This window comes from Jaculus jaculus (assembly GCF_020740685.1).
Source record: "Jaculus jaculus isolate mJacJac1 chromosome Y unlocalized genomic scaffold, mJacJac1.mat.Y.cur SUPER_Y_unloc_3, whole genome shotgun sequence".
NCBI classification, from domain to species: Eukaryota; Metazoa; Chordata; class Mammalia; order Rodentia; family Dipodidae; genus Jaculus; species Jaculus jaculus.
The window spans coordinates 1067545-1087694 of NW_025423388.1; the positions used below are offsets into that span (position 1 = coordinate 1067545).

The 20150-nt window shown below is 39.9% G+C and overlaps 1 pseudogene; it reads right to left on the minus strand.

The window, feature by feature from the left end:
• Positions 1-689: 689 nt before the first annotated feature.
• Positions 690-20150, minus strand: part of LOC123457214 — a 167260-nt pseudogene continuing 147799 nt past the window's right edge.

The following is a 20150-nucleotide window of genomic DNA, read 5'->3' on the forward strand; positions in this document are numbered from 1 at the left end:
AAAATAGTCTTTGTAGGATGAAAGAAAACTTTACATATGTTACAAGCTTATTACATGTATTTACATGGCTCTTTCTTCTCTAGGTACTTAAATCAGTTTTTAAAAAAATTAGTCCATCTGCAGGCAGATGCATATCCACTATACTGAAGAAACAGACAAAGCCAGGCATGGTGGCACATACCTTTAATCCCAGCGCACTTGGGAGGCTGAAGTAGGATCACTGAGTTCAGGGCCAGCCTGGGCTAGAGAGTGAGATCCAAAAAACAGGGCCACTTGGACATAGACTGCTTTGTTCTAGCAAGCCCTGACTGACCTTCACACATACACCAATTAGTAAGTACAATTTAGTAAAATGAGATCTTTAGTAAAAATTCATTTTCTTTTGGCAGCTAGGTGCCTTTCGGACATTTAATTTCCTAATGTCTACATTTTTCAGTCCCTGTATATTTCAGCTATAACCTGACTGACTGTAAACTACTGTCTCCACAATTGACAATTTTAAAAGTCACCTATTTCCCAAATCAACGTGAATGGTTCACTTGTATCAAGTACAATTATTTAAATTGCACTGATATGTCACCATGCAAACAGCACATAAATGATAGTCTTGATTATACTTGTAAATTATAAGTTTTACCTCCTTAAGTCAATTTGGTTCAGACCAATTCATGACTATGTAAACTGCTAAATTTAAATATTAGTACTTCATCTTAAACTTGTACTTTAAGTAAGGTTTTAAGTTGAAATGTCATTATTTCCTTATCTGAAGGATTAAATGAAACTGGAACCCAGTGGCTTGGTGGCTTGGGAAGAACATGTGGTGATGGCAGCTTACTAAACTTGGCTCCAGCATAGTTCTGGTTAGCTTGAGATTTAAAAAGCAAACTGGGACTTGATAGGCTAGAGTTTCAATTTGGATTACTGGAAAAATTGTTCTTCCCGCCATTTTGCATAGCCTGCCATGCAGCTGCTGAGTTGTAACTGTGTCCTCATTCTTTTTTCTTGTGAACAATCTTCATCTGGGAATTCTGATCCTTAGTCTTCTGTCTAGTAAGCTGCTGTGGATTCTTACTAACGTTTCTAGATTGAGGGGCTGGGATGTTATACCCCTATCTGCCGGCCATCGTTCAGCTTCTATGTCACCTTTCAGTGTGGTTTTCAGATTGCAGGAATTCCACTATTTGTCCTCTTCCTTGCTGCCAAGCCCAGGATAATAGATGTTGCTTTCTGCCAGATCCTTTCCTTTGTCTCAATACATTAGTTTTCATGAGCCAATCTGCTGAGTTCAGCCTAGGAGCTGAGGCCAACATCTGAGTCTCCTCAGCACACAAGTTTGAGAGCAGTCCTAGCGACTTCGAGCTGACTGCGGCGGTGGCGGAGGCTCAGCCCGCGAGCACCTCCGAGCGAGCGAGCGAGCAAGCCACTGAACTCTCCCGCGTCTACCGACGCACAGTGATTTTCTTGTCTCTGACTCTCTCAGGACTGTGGTTTCGGGCATGCATGGCTATGCCCAGCTTTTTAAAATTTTTTTTTGTTCATTTTTTATTTATTTATTTGAAAGTGACAGAGAGAGGGGGAGAGAAAGAGACAGAGAGGGAATGGGCGCTCCAGGGCTTCCAGCCACTGCAAAGGAACTCCAGATGTGTGCACCCCCTTGTGCATCTGGCTAACGTGGGTCCTGGGGAAACGAGCCTCGAACCTGGGTCATTACGCTTCACAGGCAAGCGCTTAACTGCTAAATCTCTCCAGCCCCAGCTTTTTAAAAAACAAATATGTTATTCATTTATTTAGTGATTTGAGAGAGAATGGGCACATCAGGGCCTCTAGCCACTGCAAACAAATTCCAGATGCATAAGCTACCTTGTGCATCTGGCTTTATCTAGGCACTGGGGAATTGAACCTAGATCCTTTGGCTTTTCTGGCATGTGTCTTACCCACTAAGAAAGACATATATCTCTCCATCCCTGTGCTCTGCTTTTACATGGTGCTAAGGAATCAAACTCAGGTGGTCTTAGGCTCACACAGGCCCGTGCTTGTGCAATGCTCTTAACCACTGAGCCATTTCTCCAGCTCCAAACAATGGATTTTATGGATGAAAATCTATGTATATTCTACAAATCCAGTGACAGGAATGTGTCATGTGTGTGTATGCATATATGTGTATATATATGTATGTATGTATGTATATGTATGTATGTATGTATGTATATATATATATATATATATATATATATATATATATATATATATGTATATACATTTAAATTTTTAATTTAAATAAATATATATTTGCTTATTTTCAAACAGAGAGAGAATGGACACCAGGCCCTCTAGCAGGCACCTTAACTGCTGAGCCATCTCTCCATCCCTGTGTGGTACTTAGTAATTTACTTATTTAGTTTACATGTCTTAGAGCATTTAGCTAAAGCTACAGTATTTACTTGCTGGATTCAAGAGTGAATATTTTTGTAGACTTACTATGAATTCCTAAATGGAAACTCTTTCTTTTTTCAATCAAGACAAAACAAACAAAAAATACATGTGTTGCCCTTTTTGTTATTTTGGATGCATCTCTGGTCTAGATGCCACATCTGGAAACTGTTGCATTTAGTTCCCTTTACAAACAAAAAGATTTCTAATTTAAATTTGTCTTTTATAGACATGGATATGTACTTAAATTGAAAACTGATCTAAATTTCAGTATTCAGTCTTGGGGAAAAACAGATTTGTCTAATTTGTTCCTTGAAACAAAAAGTTTGATGAGGGCTGGAGAGATTGCTTAGTGGTTAAGGTGCTTGCCTGCGAAGGCTAAGGACCCAGGTTTGATTCTCCAGGTCCCAGGTAAAAGACAGATGCACATGGTGGCACATGCATCTGGAATTCATTTGCTGTGGCTAGAGACCCTAGTGTGCCCCCCTCTCTCCAATAAATAAATAAAAATAAAAAGAAGCCAGGTGTGGTGGTGCATGCCTTAAATCCAGCACTTGGGTGGCAGAGGTAGGAGGATGGCAGTGAGTTCAAGGCCTCCCTGAGACTACACAGTGCATTCCAGGTCAGCCTTCAGCCTGGGCTAGAACAAGACTATACTTCAAAAAACCAAAAAATAGAAAAGAAAAATAAAGGGGGGGGGGGGTTGATGATAGTGGCTCACGCCTTTAATCCCAGCACTTGGGAGGCTGAGATAGGAGGTTTGCCATGAATTCAAGGCCACCTTGAGAATACAGAGTGAATTCCAGGTCAGCCTGGGCTAGAGTGAGACTGTACCTCAAAAAATAAAAGGTTTGATGATATTGGATTCTGGGGGGATTTTGTTAGTACTTGTCAGATTTCATACAAATACCCATTCAACATTTGGATGAGCTGTTTGGAGTAGTATTTCTTTTAAACAACAAACAGAAATGTCCAGGAAATTCATACAGTGTTATACTTAAAACATAGCCAGACCTCAAGAGACTGACTCAAGAAGATCATGAGTGTAACTTGAGCTGACTAATGTGCTGCAGTTCAGGTTGGGATATAATAAGGCAAAGGAAGGAATGGAGGGGTATATCACTGGATGTAAGGAGTTTTTTATTTTGTATTTATTTATTATTAATTGAAGAGGAAGAGGAGATAGAGAATGAGACAGAAAGAAATGGGCATGCTAGGGCCTCCAGTTACTGAATACAGACTCCAGACGCATGCATCTCTTTGTGTATATGGCTTTATTGGGTACTGGTCATTCAAACCTAGGTCACTGGGCTTTGCAGACAAACACCCTAACTGTTTGAGCCATCTGTCTACCTGTTGTTTGTTTGTCTCTCAGTTAAAAAAAAAGCAAGTAAAATATTAAAAAAAAAAAAAAAAACAACAAAAGCAGATAGAAAGTGAGGCGGGGGATATAGAGAGAGAATGAGCACACCAGGGCCTCCAGCCACTGCAAACATTGTACAAGGTGCCCATGTGCCAGGAGTTAAGTACTAACAAAATCCCCCCAGAATCCAATATCATCAAACCTTTTATTTTTTGAGGTACAGTCTCACTCTAGCCCAGGCTGACCTGGAATTCACTCTGTATTCTCAAGGTGGCCTTGAATTCATGGCAAACCTCCTATCTCAGCCTCCCAAGTGCTGGGATTAAAGTTAGTTTACAGTGGCTACATGCCAAGGCATCCCGATTCTCTCTATCTCTTTCTTGCTGTCTCTCACATAAATAAATTTAAATAGTTTTGCCGGGTGTGGTGGTGCACACCTTTAATCCCAGCACTTGGGAGGCAGAGGTAGGAGGATCGCCCTTAGTTCGAGGCCAGCCTGAGACTACAGAGTGAACCCCAGGTCAGCCTGGGCCAGAGTAAGATCCTACCTTTAAGAGCCAAAAATAAATAAATATAAATAAATAAAAATAGATAAATAAATAGTTCTATATTTCTCTTGATATGCATTACTTGAAAATGCAACTAACACAATGAAACTGACTTCACAGGTATTACTGCTTAAGGCAACAAGTTAATTAAAAATATATGTAAGAGTTGGGCATGGTGGAGTGCACCTTTCATCCCAATACTCAGGAGGCAGAGGTAGGAGGATTACCATGCGTTCAAGGCCACCCTGAGACTACATAGTTAATTCCAGGTCAGCTTGGGCTAGAGTGAAACTCTACCTCAAAAAACAAACAAACAAATATATGTATATATAGTTCTTTTTTTTAAGGGTAAAAGCCAAAGGAAGGGTAGGGTTGCTTACAATGCACTCTTCCAGACACAAAATCACCTGGATATCCAGGACCTCACAGTGCCTGCTATTACCTACACTCATAATATGAGGAAAAGATGATGGCATTAAAATAAAAGACTAATTGAGTGGGGGAGTGGATACACTGGAGAGTGGATTTGTGAAGGGGAAAGAGGGGATAGGTAGGGAATTATCAGTTTATTGTCTATAATTATGGAAGTTGTCAATATGGCACATGCCTTTAATCCCAGCACTCAGGAGGCAGAAGTAGGAGGATCGCTGTGAGTTCAAGGCCACCCTGAGACTACATAGTGAATTCCAGGTCAGCCTGGACTAGAGTGAAACCCTATCTCAAAAACCCAAAAAACCAAAAAAAAAAAAAATTAAAAAAAATGTTTTATATATAGGAATGAGGAGAATGCTCAGTGGTGATCAGCACTTTCTTGCAAAGCTTGATGGCCTAGGTTTGATTCCCCAATACCCATGTAAAGCCAGATACACAAAGGAGAACATGTGTCTGGAGTTTGTTTGCAATGGAAATGGTTCATGGAGCACCAATATGACAAAAATCATTTTGGTGGTCTCCAAATGAGTAAAGTTCCTACATGCCTAGTAATGTGAAGCTTCTGTCCATAGTCTAAGCTTTGGCAATGCAGAATTAGAAGAGGTATTTAAGAATTTCAGTTGTTTTTCTTTCTCTCTTATTGTCTGTGGGGGTAAGGAAGCAATTTGGAGAATTATATATGAATTAAGCTACTAATCTTACCACACTGAAATGGTTGCCATCAATTTTGATCATCAGAATTGGTTTTCTTTGTTAATTAATTTATTTATTTATTACAGAGCAGGGGAAAGAATGGGTACACCAGGTTATCTAGCCACTTCAAACAAGCTCCACACACATGTGCTACCATGTACATCTGGCTTATGTGGAATCCAACCTTGGTCCCTAGGCTTCACTGGCAAGAACCTTAACTGCCAACCCATCTCTCCAGCCTGATTATTTTTCTCTAAGTGAAAATTACATAGTTTTAAGAAAATGTCACCAACCTTTGAAAAATTCATGATCAAAAAGAAAATATAAGATTCACTTTTGAAATATGAAATGAAAAAAATAGGATAAATTTCTTAATAAGCTAGGATTGGGGGCTGGTGAGATGGCTTGGTGGTTAAAAGGTGCTTTCCTATGATGTCTAAGGACCCATGTTCAACTCCACAGTACCCACACAAGACAGATGCACAAGGTGGCATAAGTGCAAGCCTGCACATGCACCCTAGGTGGCACATGTGTCTGAAGTTTGATTACAGTGGCTAGAGCCCCCGTGGCACCAATTTTCTCTCTTCCTCCTGCTCTCTCATTAAAAAAAAATAAATTAAATTTAAAAGCTAGCATTTGAAAAGAAAATGTGTAGACATTTAAAAAGTATTTTTTTTAAATTTTATTTGAAAGCTGAGAGAGAGAGAGAGAGAAAAGGGAGACAGAGAGACAGAGACAGAGTAAATGGATACTCCATGGCCTCCAGTCACTGCAAAGTAAGTCCAAACCCATGTGCCACCTTGTGCATGTGGCTTTTCATGGGTACACGGGAATCAAATCTGAGTCATTAGGCTTTGCAAGCAAGTGCCTTTCCCACTGAACCATCTATCCAGACCCAGACCATTTTTTACTTAATAACACCAAAGAAAAATAGATCTTAACCAGTACTTAGACTGACAGTAGATTTCTCAGTAGCAACAGAAACCACAATAGAATAATGTACTCAAGGTTGTGTGGTGTGAAAAAAAAGTCCTGTAAACCTAGATTTACATATCCAGTAGAATTATCTTGAAGTATCAAAGGCAAAATTTAAAGTTTTCTGGTACAGAAACTCAAGAGTTTACCACCTCACAATGTGTCACTCAATCAAATTGTAAAGTGACTGGACCAAATTGATGCCATGACAGGCTTCAGTAAGGTGCCACTTTAAGTAGGACTAAGTTTCTGTTTCCCAGAAAGGCTGGCAGGACTTCTGGAAAGGGCCTCCCCTGACATGTGGTGGGGAAGATAGCCACTCAGAGGCTGAGTCAGTTCCTGGACATGCCCAGACATGTCCCTTTCGTATCTTCTGCCCCAACCAATCAGAGATGCACAACTATAATTGCTGCTTGCCTAGAAAATCATTTAAAACATTACCTAACCCATCTGAAATTCCCCTAGACCTAGCCTGCCAAAACCTATCAAAAGAATACAAGTACAGTTACTGTTCAAATTAGCCAATGATGTTAGAAAAGACTATGCCTGCCAAAATTCCTCTAGCTATGCTTAAAAGGAGCCTGGGAGCTCCTCTCAGGGTCACCATTCTGCATGAATGGTTGACCCCCACGTACTGGCTGATTCTGCAGAATAATTGCTCTTGGGTTTTACATACTATTTGAGTCCAGGGTCTTTCTTCGGCGATTCTCAGACCGTTACATAAAGAATTTACTATGGGCCAAGGAAAAGATTCCAGAAGGAAAATTTGAAAAATGCAAATAAATGATAAGTAAATAGTTGTTTATGTTTGAAGGTGGGCATAAAAATCATGCCAGTTCATTTATGGGAGGAAAGCAGGATTAAAAAATGAAATAGTGAACAATAAAAATTGTATTAGGGCTTACCTGGTTAAAACAGCCTAAAATGATTGTATTACATAAGTGGAGAATAAAGGTATTTATCAGCCCTCTGTTTTATGTAAAAGCAGCAAAATAATGGCTTGAAAAATACAGAATGTATTATTTCAAATAAGTTGTGGGTGGCGATGGTGTAGGAAAAAGAAAAAAACAGAATATGTACACAATTGAAAAAAAGCTTCTGTAAGTCTTTGACATTTTAGTGCTCTTTTTTTGTTGCTGTTCTCCCCATTCCAGGCAGGGTCTTGCTCTAGCCCAAGCTGGCAAGGAATTCACTATGTAGCCTCTGGATGGCCTTGAACTCTTGGTGATCCTCCTCCTACCTCTGCCTCCTGAGTACTGGGATATAAGGCATACACCACCAAGCCCAGCTTTGCAGGGGTCCAGCCCTGGTTTGAAGGAGGGTCCCCGAACAGAGGTGTGAAAGGGAGCAGCACAATAACGACTGGAAGTCAAGTTCTGGTGCAAGCTGACAGGCTAATGCTGAAGGCAACTGAGTCCCCCCCCCCCCCCCCCCACTGCCACAGCTCTTAACCTTAGTCTTTTATTTCTGATCATGCCATGCAATAGCAAACTTCAAGAAAGGCATAATTCCACAGAATTCATAGAAACTTTTTGCTATTTCTTTACATCAAACAATCCTCCCATAATTATTTACCTCAAGTACAGTCGTCAGGCCCCTATAATGATTAACTGTTTTCACACTTTCCCCCTGTGTGTGTGGTCAAGCACTTGCGATTTCATGAGCTCCTACTTTCAATTACCATATTAAAGGTGAGAGACAGAACAACCACAAAATGGGGATTCCCGCCATGGATCCAATAAACCCATTTATCACTCAACTATTTCTTTTGAATTTACTTTTTCATGTCCCTCCAATACTTAGACTTTGATCCCCCCATTGAACTCTTTCTGAGCACAGTTGTTTTTCCTGTAAGGATTCTTGCTTGGTAAAGAGTCATAGTTTGCTGCAATTGCCACCATTCAGAACAATTAGTCATAGAACAATTCTTACACTCTTCCAGGAGGTTCACTGTTTCCTCCTCAGTGTGCTGTACTCCATGCCTGACTTCCTTTAAGGCCTTGAAGGAAAACAATTATTTCTGACCCATTTTCTTATTTTTCCAATTCTATGCCAGAGCTTCTTTCAGATACATAGACACAGACCAACACTTCACTAACATCAATTTTTGCTGGAAAAGTAAACTTAGAGATTGGTGAACCAAGTGAAAGACAGAAAAAGACAAACATTATACAGAAAACTATAGATATCTGTAGCATAGAGAGCCAAAGATGTTTTTATAGAGGGGCCGCATTGGACTCCAAGGAAGAGACAGCTGAAATGGCATGCTTGCTGACTATGGCACAGCTTAGCTCAGCTTGCTATTTTTTTTTTTAATGCCATGCTTATTCATGGTAAATAGTGTTTTAGAATATTTTAGTGTGTGCATTTTATGAAGAATTAAACCATGGGCCTCACACAAGCTAGCAAGCACTCTCCCAGTGAGCTGCAGTCTCCAGCTTTTTAGTAGCCTCCACTACCTCATAGCTAGAATTATGGGTCTATGTCATTAGACCCAACTTCATGGGAGGTTATCTTTGAAGAGTTCTTTTCTAGTGAGAATTCTTTTCAGTGTAGGCTGTAGAAGTATCCATCTAGGTTGGTTTTATGTTTGTTTCAACCAAGCATTCCAGAACCACCATGTCTGGGGAATCTTTTGGGAGGACAGGAGATAAAGTGAGAAGACTAATGTCTTCATTTTCAGATTCTAATAATATATGCATGTATAATTCTACTTAAATTATAGTACGTATTAAAGTTACTTTATTTAATACTAAATTTAAATGCTAAATTCATCCATGCAGGCCTAGAATTTCACATTTTAATCAGGATTAATTCACTTTTGTTTTGTTATACAAGTCTGCTCCTGTGCCTGTCCATGGGTCTTGTTTCTTCCCCTAGTCTAACATCCTCCAATACATTTCAGGGACATTTTCAGCTTTTGGCAGTGTGTTCAGTTCCACTTTCTGTTATTCCAATCTTTCAAACCCTGCTTTCAGACATCTAGGCCTGCAGTTAAACACTGATACCACCTTATCCACACTGATGATGACCAACCACCCCAGCATGTTTGTGATGTTGTTTTTTTCTCAGCATGAACATCAGTCAAGTCATGGACAGCAAAGTATGGGCTGTGTACTGCACAATACAGCCTCGTAACCTAGAATGAGAGAAGAATCAGTTGAACTACTCCTGTTTTTTGTTTTTAACACTTTATTATTTATTTTGCACCCCCCCAAAGGTGCAGTCATGAAGCTATGTTATTATTTCATCCAGCAGCACATTCTACTACTAATGAGCTTTTTAAGTCCTAGCACTTTTGCAGGTCCCCCAAAAGCTCCATGTGGTGGCCCATGCCTTTGATCCCAGCACTTGGAAGGCAGAGGTAGGGGGAGTTCCATGAGTTCAAGGCCACCCTAAGACTATAGTGAATTCGAGGTAAGCATGGACTAGAGGGAGACCCTATCTGGACTCCCCCACCCCCTGCTAACATGAACATTTGAATGCTTTACATCAGTACCAAAGTTGGAGTTTGAGGATTCAAAAGCCATAGGCAACTGGTTACCCATGATGATACTAAGGTGATCCAATGGGTCCCCAGGGTGATTTTCCTTGTCCACTGCTCATTAGTTCTTGCCCTTGCTGTGGTCTTGTTCTGTAGCCCTGAGAACATTATAGACCTCTCCAGTTGGCCTAAGCTTCTTTCTGTAAACCAGAGGAGAGAAGCTCTCTGGTTCAGAGCTTCAGCTCCATGAGGGGCCCAACAAAGGTACCACCATATCCCCTCCGGGCACTCATGACTGTTGCTTTGACCAAACAAAGGTCCTGAAAGCTCTAATGGCTGCCCACCAGGCCTTCCCTTCTGTCCAGCTCCTTGTGCCTCACAATGACCCAAAGGCAGTTGATTCCTTCTTCCTTGGTCTCTGCAGACTTGCTTTAATTTTCTGTCACTTGATGCATGTTTTTTTTCCCATATTTCTGTTGCTGGTCTATTGGAATCATCACCCTCCTGGTGCCATTTTGAAAATTACAACCTGTGGGGACAAATATTTTTTCCCCCAAACCAGAAAATTTGGACCATGAATCTGTACATGTGCTTATGTAACAGGAGGGTCTCAAGGGCATTTCTGGGGTGGAGGGATGGGGTGTAATTGTACATCCCTCTGTCCACCGTGCCCTGTCAGTCTGTCTGTGGGGCACGGTGTGCAGGCTTCACAGGAGAGCAGACTCATGACCTGGTGCACATGCCTGCATGTGCCCAGGCCTGGCAATGCCTTCACCACCATCCCAGGGTAGCCACTCTACTGGCACTCATGGGAATGACATCTCCCATTGGTTGAGGCAGGAAGCACGTGCCGAGATGCACAGCCACCCCCAGGAGTCCCAGCAGGCATGTGTCAGTGCTTGGCTCCCTGCTTCCTGAGATGGCATCAAGTGCTGTTTGCCACGTGGAGTTTCTGCTTGGCTGGGCCTTTAAGGCCAGTTGTGGCATCTGAGGATGAGGCGGAGCTTCTGCTTGGCTAGGCCTTGCAAGATGGGGGAGGAGGAAGAGAGTGAGAAGCTTCTGACAGGCTGAGCCTGCAAGGGCAGGGAGGAGCTTCCTGAGGTTGCTTCAATCTGTCTGCTGATGAGCTGTGAGCTCCCTTCTGTCAGGGGCTGGGGTTTTTGATAAGAGGGGTGGAGCTGCTTCTGGTTGGCTGGGCCTTGCAAGGTGCACCAATGATGGTGGGGCTTCCTTGATTAGCTTCAGCAGCACTAATTTATCAAACACCTCCATCCTAAAACAAAGAACTCTTTAGTTCTCATTACAAATTTTATTTCCCATTTCCTTAATTTAGCCTTTTCTCTTGATAAGTTCTTCCTTGTTCCTGTGACTGTAACTTTGATGACTACAAATGACACTTCTCTGATCACTACACATAAATGTCAACTTGCTCATATAGTAATTGAATTGACTGTTGTCAAAGAAGTTGAAAGAAGCTTTCATAACAATATTTTTTCAACATTTAACATCTTTTTTCCATGGATATCCAAATGTATTATTATAAATAGCATTGAAGAGAATTTGCATATTATGGCTTCCAAGCTCACTCTTAAAAGTTTTAACATTTCTTCAAAATTCATAAAGTTTTGGAGGTATAATTAATAAACATAGTAATTTTATTTCCTTAATTTTTATTTACTTATTTTAACTTGAGACAGAGAGAGCACACTAGGACCTCTAGGCACTGCAAACAAACTCCAAAGACATGTCCCACCTTGTGCATCTGACATGCATGGGACCTAGAGACTTGATCCTGGGTCCTTAGGCTTCACACGAAAGCACCTTACCTGCTAAGCCATCTCTCCAGCCCTAAGCACTTTTATTTAGTGAAGCTTTATCCATATTGTATAATGTTCTATTGATAGCATACTTTCCTAGTCTTAATGGTATGTGTTGAGAGTGTCAACTACTAGGGAGGTGGGGCAGGAGGATTAGTTGAGTCCAGGAGTTTTTGCCCAGCCTGAACAATGTAACAAGACCTTACTTGAAGAAAAAAGAAAAAAAGGGGATGGAAGATGTGGAGATGGCTTAGTGGGTGAAGTGCATCCTGTGCAAGCATGAGGGCTTCACTCAGATCCCTGGCGCCATGTAGAAGTGCTGGATGTAGTAGTGGATACTTAAAATGCTAGTGCTGTCAAAGTGGAAACGAGATTTCCTAGGGGCCTGGGGAGATGGGTTAGCAGTTAAGACACTTTCCTTCAAAGCCTTAATACCTATGTTTGACTCCCCAGATCCTACATAAGCCAGACCCACAAGATGATGTATGTGCAAGATCTTACATGCACCCAAGTTGGCACACTCATCGACAATTCAATTACAGTGGCTGGAAGCCTGCCAATTCTCTCTCTCTCTCTCCTCTCTCCCTCTCTCTCTAAAAAACAAACAAAAAAAGGCCAGATTGTTGCAAGTTTCCTAGGGCTTGATGACTAGCCAGTCTAGCTAACTCTAAAAACTCAAGTTCAGTGCAAGACTCTACCTGAAAAAAATGAGGTTGGAAGAGTTGAGAGATGGATTATTGACTAAATGGCTTACCGTGAAAGCATGAAAATCCCAAGTAAAATGTCCAGCATGGTGGCCGTGCCAGTATTTTCAGAGCAGATGAGGCACAGACAGAATCTATGGGCTCAGTGGCTAGCTAGACTAGCTGACTCTGCACTCAGACCCAGTCTCACTAAAACGGAGAGTGATAGAGGGAACATCTGATGTCTGCACATAGGGACAATCATACGCACCTACAAACATGCATGTATGCATGCAGCATACATAAACACATAGGGAAAATAGATGGAAGTGTTGCTGTCAGCTTCTCTTTGCTGGTAAAAAGCACCCAACCAAGAGCAGCTTGTGGGAGGAAAGGGTATATTTTGGCTTAGAGAGCTCCATGATGGAATGTGGGGAAGGTTGACATGAGCAGAGGGTGGACCTCACATCCTGGCCAACATCGGGTAGACAACAACAACAGGAGACTATGTCAGACACTGGCAAGGGAAAGCCAGCTGTAATGCCCATATGTTTTCCCCCAACAATACCTCCTCCAGGAGGTTCCAGTTCTCAAATTGCCTTCAGCTGAGTGCCTAATCACTCAGACTGCATGAGTTTATGGGCAACACCCAAATCAAACCACCACAGATGGCAAGTGAAGAAAACAACCAGTTTCACTCCACAGGTATGCTCATACCCATATACACATATAACCCCACACATACAAACATGCATACATAATACAGAAAACATTACACTTTTATGTCTTGTATGTATTTTTAATCTATTTTCCATACAGTAAGGTACACTAAGTCAATTGATTGCTCATTCAGTATAGAGCTCAATAATGTTTTACATATTGTACACACGTGTAATCACCGCATAGATTAGCATTTAAACATTTCCACCACTCTAGAAGCTTCCCTGAATAGTTTTGATTGTTCTTTAGCCTCACTGACATGGAAGCATACAGAATTCCCATTCTTGGTTCTAGCTTTTTCACTTTTCATTTTGTCTATGATTTTTTGCCACACAAGTTTGCTCAATAGTTCATTTTAAATCACTGTGTAGAACTTCATTTTATAAATAAAGACTGTCTGAGACCTTCAGAGCCCCACAGTTGAATACCAATAACCCCACTGAGGACGAATGTGTAATTTAGTAGAATGTGGGGGCAGGGAAGAGGAGATATGAGTATAACCTTTAAAACTATTTTTGCAAAAGTATGCTTTCTTTACATCAAATGTTTGTTTCTCCTGAGCATTTGTTTATAGGATATTTGGGTCATAGTTTAAAAGTATCCATAGGTCATCAATAGATCATGGATTTTTAGATGTAAATTATAATTACATATGAATACATGGTAACAATTAAATCTATACTGTTGGGTCTTGTAAAACAGAGTAGTTTGTGGACTTTTTAGCTTTGAGTTTCCCCCTGCTGGATAAGGATTAAGATATGATGGGCCTTCCTTAAGACATTTTCTACTAAAGTGGTGAGATAAGTTTTCTATTTATTAACAGGTAGCAAATATGTAAGACCTAAGCAAAAATCAAACTCAGTAATATTTTTTTTTTTTTTTTTTGGTTTTTCGAGGTAGGGTCTCACTCTGGTCCAGGCTGACCTGGAATTAACTCTGTCATCTCAGGGTGGCCTTGAACTCATGGCAATCCTCCTACCTCTGCCTCCCAAGTGCTGGGATTAATGGCGTGCACCACCACGCCCGGCAAAACTCAGTAATATTTAATACTTTTTTTTTTTATCAAATTGCCTTCATCCATTTTTACTTCTGTAAACAAGACTTACATGACATCAGAGATCTTTTCACATAATACATTGTTCAAATAACAAATTAGATTCTAAAAAGAATGAATTATTGAACAGGGAAAGCAATTTCTTCAATAATTTTCCTCCTCAATTCTGGTGGCACTGTAATGAGATTTTTCAGCGAAACCAATATTCAAATAATTCTTTGTTGTAGAGGACTGTTGTTGGCATTGTGGGCTATTTAGTGGTATCCCTAGCCTCCTGCCTACCCAGTGCCAGGAGTATACCTCACTTATGACAAGAAGTATCTCCAGATACTGTTGTGCTCCTGGGACACAAAACCTCCTTTGACTTGATCAGTGGTGAATTATCATAAACCTCCTATCCTACCATGGTTCTCTGGTCACGTGTTACACTTGTAAATTAAAATACATTCATACATTATGGTGAAGGTACTGATGATAGTATAAGGTATCAAATAAAACTATCCAAAATTCACTCATCAATGAAATTGAAATTGAGGAATAAAAGAAGTCTTTAAGAATTTTAGAATGACTGCAAATGTGCTTTGGATCTTTGAATCATGAATTGAGAAGGGATTAGACGTTAACATTAACATTAGAGTGAAAAGAGATCTAGTCACGTTCTTAATAGTACAAGATATGAAGCTTATATATATTCACATCTAGAAAAAAATAAAGCTACATGATGTTAAAAGTAGGAAAGTCTTTAAAAATAACATTTTACGCTGCCATTTCCTTGTTATGAAACAACACATTGTCATACTTAAAAGTAATAAAGTAGTGGAATGAGTAACAGTATAAGCATAAGTGGGTAAAGAATAGCAAAAAATTTTAATAGATTTGACAATTAGGATTTCTAAACATTGTGTAAGTACAAGCACATGGATGGAGTCCAGAAAGATGATATAGGGAATCTTCCTCAGATGCTCTCTGAATCTTACTCTTCCAGACATGGTCTCTCACTAAACTCAGAGTTCATCAATAGCTAGCCAATGAGCCCCAGACATTCCTCATGTCTGCCTTACCAGTGCTGGTGTCACAGGTGCATGTTTTCATGGCTGGCATTTTACTTGAGTAACTGGGAATTCAAATTCATGCTACCTTTTTTATTTATTGGGGTAGGGTCTCCCTCTAGCCCAGGCTAACCTGGAATTAACTATATCATCTTAAGGTGATCCTCATTCCTCTGCCTTCTGAATGCTGGGATTAAAGGTGTGCACCACCACGCCCAGCTCCCAGTCCTTTTTTTTTTTTTTTATGAACAGATGTATGTATAGTAGCTTTCCCTTTCCCCTTGTGACCTTTAGTGCTTATCTCCTATAGTCAGTTCATAAGTGAATTTCAAGCATATGAGTATGTTATAGTTTCATGAAATTCCTGTTATGGCTTTGAACTCTTTATTGATAAATTCCATAATAGACAATATACCATGATCATAATCCTCCCATTGCCCTCCTTATCCACTTCCTAAATTCTCTCTTCTTTCCAGTAGTCTGTCTTCTATTTTGTTGTCATCATTTTTCCCTCCTATTATACAGGTCTTTTGTAGGTAGATCAGCAACTAAGAGGTCATGGATACCATGGCCACTTTGTGTTTGACACAGTACATTTCGTTATATTACAACATGACAGCATTACAAAGCATTCTTCCCTTTCCTTTGGACTTCACATTCTTTCTGCCACCTCTTCCACAAGGTCTCTTACTGAGCCTTGGGTCCCATTAGTTGTTAATAAGGTATGTGCACAAAAAGTCTATTGAAGTAGAAAACTACTAAAGAAACTTTAAAACAATCTATTGAAAATAAATATAAGGGGTGGAGAAATGGCTTAGTAGATAAAGTGCTTGCCTGCTAAGCATAAGGACCTGGGATTGATGCCCCGTTACTTATGTAAATTAGATATACATGATCTGGATTTTGTTTGCAGTTGCTAGAGAACCTGGTGTACCCATTCTCATTCTTCCATATTCTCTCTTCTTGTAAATAAGTAAAACATTACAACATGAGCTAAGTTTCGTTTCCAAGAACCTATATAAGTCAGATGCATAAGGTGGTGAATGAATCTGGAATTTGTTTCCAATGGCTGGAGGCCCTGGTGCACTCATTCTTCATTTAAAAAAAAGTTATACAAATGCATATCACTGTTATATAGATAAATATTACTTTAAGAAAGTATGGACTATGTTGATAACTAACTTACAATGAAAGTAACTTTGATGAAATAGTTTATACTTTAAATACAGAAATTATATTTCTTATTGTATGTGAATTTGTGTGCATATCTAAACATGTTTGCTTTTTACATTACAGACTGCTACAACTTCTGAGACTCCAAACTTAGCCATCTCCAGAGAGGCCAGCACCCAGACGTCCTCAGCTGCCACCAGCCAAGGCTATGTTTTACCCAAAGGCAAAGTCATTCCTAACACTGTTTTTGTTGGCAGAATTGATGTTAGGGTATTGGGTTCATATTTCATTTTCATTTTAAAATACATTGTGAAGGGCTGGAGAGATGGATTAACAGTTGGCTGGAGAGATGGCTTAGTAGTTAAGGTGCTTGTCTGCAAAGCCTAATGACCCAGGTTTGATTGCCCAGAACCCATGTAAGCCAGATGCATCAGGTTGCACATGCATCTGGAGTTTGTTTGCAGTGCCTGGAGGCCCTGGTGCACCACCTATTCCTTATTAAAAACATTAAACACAGTACACAAATACATCTCACTGTTATATAGATAAAGATTGCTTTAAGAAAACATGAACATATATTGACCTCTATTAAAATGCGTGCTGAAAGCTGAACTGATGGCTTAGTGGCTGAAACCTGTGAAGCCTAAGAACTGACCTGGGTTTGATTCTCCAGTACCTACATAAACCGAATGTACAGAAGGTAGTGCATGCACTTGAGATTTGTTTACACTGGCTAGAGGCCATGGTGCACCCATTGTTTCACCCCCACCATCTCTTTCTCTTGTTGTATCTCTCTGCTTGCAAATAAATAACTTTTAAAAAAGCAAATAAATTCAAATAGCAGGACATTAGCTGTTTTGGCTGGGACTGTTGATAACTAATTTAAACTGAAAGTAATTTAAATGATATATTTCATAGTTTAAATATAAAACTTATGTTTCACATTGCATGTAGTCTTTGTGTGCATATGTAAGCATGTTTGCTTTTCATATTACAGTCTGCTGCAACTTCTAAGAGTTCAAATTTACCCATCTCCATAATGACCAGCACACAGACTTCCTCAGCTGCCACCAGCCAAGACTATGTTTTACCTGCAGGCAAAGTCATGCCAAACACTGTTTTTGTTGGTAGAATTGATGTTATGGTATTATATTCATATTTCATTTACATTTTAAAATATGTTGTGAAAGTCTGGAGATATGGCTTAGGAGTTAAGGCACTTGTTTGTCTGAAAAGCCTAAGGACACAGATTCAGTACCCTAGGACCTACATAAGCCAGATGCACAAGGTAGTGCCTGCATCTGGAGTTTGTTTGCAGTGGCTGGAGGCCCTAGCACTTGCTCGCTCGCTCATGCGTGCTCTCTCTCTCTCTCATTTTTTTTCTGTCTCAAGTAAATAAATAAAATATTTTTAAAAATATGTTGTGCAGCCAGGAACAGTGGCATACACTTGTACTAGCCACTTGGAAGCTGAGGCATGAGGCCCTCTTGAGCCCAGGAGTTCTAGACCAGACTGGGCAACATAGTGAGAGCCTACCTTGACTTAATAAATTAAAATTAACTCATTTTTTTAAAAAAGTGACTAATTGGGCTGGAGAGATGGCTTAGCGGTTAAGCACTTGCCTATGGAGCCTAAGGACCCTGGTTCGAGGCTCGGTTCCCCAGGTCCTACGTTAGCCAGATGCACAAGGGGGCACACGCGTCTGGAGTTCGTTTGCAGAGGCTGGAAGCCCTGGCGCGCCCATTCTCTCTCTCTCCCTCTATCTGTCTTTCTCTCTATGTCTGTCGTTCTCAAATAAATAAATAAAAATAAATAAAAAAGTGACTAATTGTATTTGAGCTTTGTTGCCAATCTTTTTTTTAAAATTTCATAAAGATTTATACCCTGGTGTGGTGGCACACACCTTTAATCGCAGAATTCAGGAGGAAGAGGTAGGAGGATCACCATGAGTATGAGGCCTCCCTGAGACTATAGAGTGAATTCCAGGTCAGCCTGGCATAGAGTGAGACCCTAACCTACCTTGAAAAAATAAAGATTTATAATTGGTTCTGAGTTTAAAACCAATAGAACTAAAAATATCCCTAAATAAGTGCTGTAGGTAGTTTGAAGATGACTAAGGGAAGATAATTTTCACATCATCAATTCTCTTTTTGCAGTAGACTTGAAAATATTGACTGATTTCTTTTTTGTAGATGGAAAAACCTGAAATCTGGGGTGTCTGCTAGATTTGGCTCCATAAAGGAAGGTAATCAATTATAGATATGGTTTGGCCAAAGTGTGCGTAAGGAAAACATGCTCACTGTAAATTCTTAAAATCTTGAACTCCTACAGGATCAGACAGCATACTGGTATTCAAACTGGCATTTGAATCCTTGGTAAGAAATGTATTGCTTTGTTAATGTATTTTGTTGATAAAAGTTTGTCAACTTTTGGGCTGGTGGAATGGCTTAGTGGTTTAATGGCTTAAGGTATTTGCCTGCAAAGACTCAGGACCCTGGTTCAATTCCCCAGGACCCATGTAAGCCATTTGCACAAAGGAGTGCACACATCTGGAGTTCCTCTCTCTTCTCTCTCTCTCTCTCCCTTCCTCTTTTTCTCTCTCAGATAAATAAATATTTATAAAAACTTTTTAACTTTTATTTAATTGCCTTCCCAATTTTTATTTCAAGATTTTCTACATTTATTTTGATGAAACAGGTAGATTATTAAAGAATAGTTTTTTCTACATTACACAAACTTAAATTTTAGCTGTCTTGTTTTTGAAATAAGTTAGATTCAGCTTCATAGATTAGGTATTTTTGTTAATGACTGAGGTTCTCATGCTACCTTAGTCTTAGCACATTCTGACATAGATCGGGTTAAGAAAATAATGCAGTGACATTTAGAAGAGATCTATTAATGTAGATCTTAACTATTTATCACAGTATATTCATCCTTTATTATCACTTCCATTAATTCATAGAATGCTACATTTTGTAAACCATGTGCTATGTGGTGGTGACTTTATATTTCATTTATTTACTTTTCTAGCTATGGATTTGTGTCATTTTATAATGATGTGGATGTGCAGAAGACAGTAGATGTAAGTAACCGTCTGATGGAGAACTCGTCTTATTTAACTAATTGATGCAATGTTTATAGACTTAGATCCTGAATATGTGCAGTCTTGCATAAAATACAGAGAAAGATATTGTTTCAGTCAGGTTCACATTGCTGACAGAAATGACCCAACCAAGAGTAGCTTGTGGGAGGAAAAAAGGATTTATTTTGGCTTACAGGGTCAAGGGGAAGTCCTGTGATGGCAGGGAAAAACGATGGCATGAGCAGAGGGTGGACATCACCCCCTGGCCAACATAAGGTGGACAATAGCAACAGGAGAGCATGCTAAATACTGGCAATGGGACACTGGCTATAATACCAATAAACCTGCCCACAACAATACACTGCCTCCAGGAGGGGTTAATTCCCAAGTCTTAGTCAGCTGGGAACCTAGCATTCAGAACCTAGGGTTATGGAAACACCTTAGTCAAACCACCATAAATAAACTTCTGTTTGTTTAAAATGAAGGCTTGAGCAGTTTATCTAACGTCATAACCTGCTTATTTGGGATCCTCTAGTTTCAAAAACTAAACACTATGATTAGAGATAGTACAAATTCCACTCAGTACTTCTTGACATTTTGATACAGGGTAAGTAAAGTAGTTTTTATGATAATACATTTTGATTTGA